The sequence below is a fragment of the Rana temporaria genome, chromosome 3 (assembly GCF_905171775.1).
Source record: "Rana temporaria chromosome 3, aRanTem1.1, whole genome shotgun sequence".
In the NCBI taxonomy this organism is placed as follows: domain Eukaryota; kingdom Metazoa; phylum Chordata; class Amphibia; order Anura; family Ranidae; genus Rana; species Rana temporaria.
This window is the reverse complement of record NC_053491.1, coordinates 422,600,763-422,602,379: the sequence shown is the minus strand read 5'-3', so window position 1 is coordinate 422,602,379 and position 1,617 is coordinate 422,600,763. Positions and strand designations below refer to the sequence as shown.

Below are 1,617 nucleotides of genomic sequence, written 5' to 3'. Positions count from 1 at the left end.
GCGGGCCGCTACAGTGCTGAGCGCCTCCCACAATGTGTTGAAGTGAACAACCCAAACATGGCCCCGCCCAATGTCGATGTCATGCACCCAGGATGCAATGCTGACAAGAGGTCGGAAGATGGCGCCCGTGCAGCATGGACTATGAATCATGTGGAGTGTGGGCTGTCTATGTGTACGGAAGCTGAGAGGGATCAACACCGCACAACACTAGAGGGGACGAGTGCCTGGGGTGAGTGTGCTGGACTCTGTCCTCTGTATTGTCTTTCTATCCTGTCAGGCCTTCTCCTGCCTGTCATACACTCTGCATTGTCTTCTCCTCTACATACGTCCTATATACTCCTCACTTTCACTTTGGTGTTGCTCTGTCCCTTTTTGTTGTCACCTGTGAGGACAGTTCTGTGTTCAGTCCTCATTATTGGTGTCCTGAGTGATATCCGGTGCTGGTTGTACAGTATATTCCACACTTCATTATACAAAAGTTCTTTCATGCCCAACTCCACTTTTTTATTTATTATGGCTGCCTGTGTTGCATTGGGAAGATTTCCCCTCACTTCCTGTCTGATTGTCAGAAGTCAGGGGAAACCGGAAGTGAGGGGAAACCACTCACTAAACAGAACAGCAAGATATGCAAAAGAAGAGACTTCATTGTCATCTGTTCTACCACTCACTCCCACCTCCAGTTCCTCCCAATGTCCCACCATTCACTCCCACCTCAAACATCCATCGACCCACTCCTCCCAATGTCTCACCACTCACTCCTCCCACCTCCCAATGTCTCACCACTCACTCCCACCTCCAGTTCCTCCCAATGTCCCACCATTCACTCCCACCTCAAACATCCATCGACCCACTCCTCCCAATGTCTCACCACTCACTCCTCCCACCTCCCAATGTCTCACCACTCACTCCCACCTCCAGTTCCTCCCAATGTCCCACCAACCACTCCTCTCGCATCTAATTCCTCCCAATGTCCCACTAACCACTCCTCTCGCATCTAATTCATCCCAATGTCCCACCACCCACTCCCACCTCCAGTTCCTCCCACTTCCCAATGTCCCACCAACCACTCCTCTCGCATCTAAATCCTCCCAATGTCCCACCACTCCCTCCCACCTCAAACATCCATCGACCCACTCCTCCCAATGTCTCACCACTCACTCTCACTTTCAGTTCCTCCAACATCCCTCCACCCACTCCTCCCAATATCCCACCAGTGCCACCCACTCCTCTCGCATCTAATTCCTCCCAATGTCCCACCACCCACTCCTCCCACCTCCAATATCCCTCCACTCACACCTCTTTAATGTCCCACCACTCACTTTTCTGATGTCCCACCGCTTGCCTGTTCCTCCAACTTTCCATCGATTTGCTCCTCCAACATCCCAGCTCCAGTTCCACCAATGTCCCACCATTTGGTTGCTCCTCCAGTGTTCCGTTGCTCACTAACTCGCTTGCTCCTCTGATGTCCCACTGATTGCTCACGCCTCCAACATTCCATCCCTAGCTCACTCCTTCAACAATCCTTCACTCACTTGATCCTCCAACGTATCACAGCTCAATTGCTTGCACTTTCGAAATTCCACCTCTACCCACTTGCTCGCTTGCTCCTCCAGGGTC

General features: G+C 51.9%; 1 protein-coding gene across 2 annotated transcripts in view; it reads left to right on the top strand.

The window, feature by feature from the left end:
* Positions 1-98: 98 nt before the first annotated feature.
* The window catches only part of CHMP7 (charged multivesicular body protein 7), a 29,730-nt gene continuing 28,211 nt past the window's right edge, over positions 99-1,617 (top strand). The window contains exon 1 of one of the 2 annotated variants that reach the window (XM_040346182.1): positions 99-229. The gene's annotated coding sequence lies outside the window, so the exon portion shown is untranslated. The remainder of the gene's footprint in view (positions 230-1,617) is intronic. The other variant, XM_040346181.1, reaches the window with a different exon arrangement.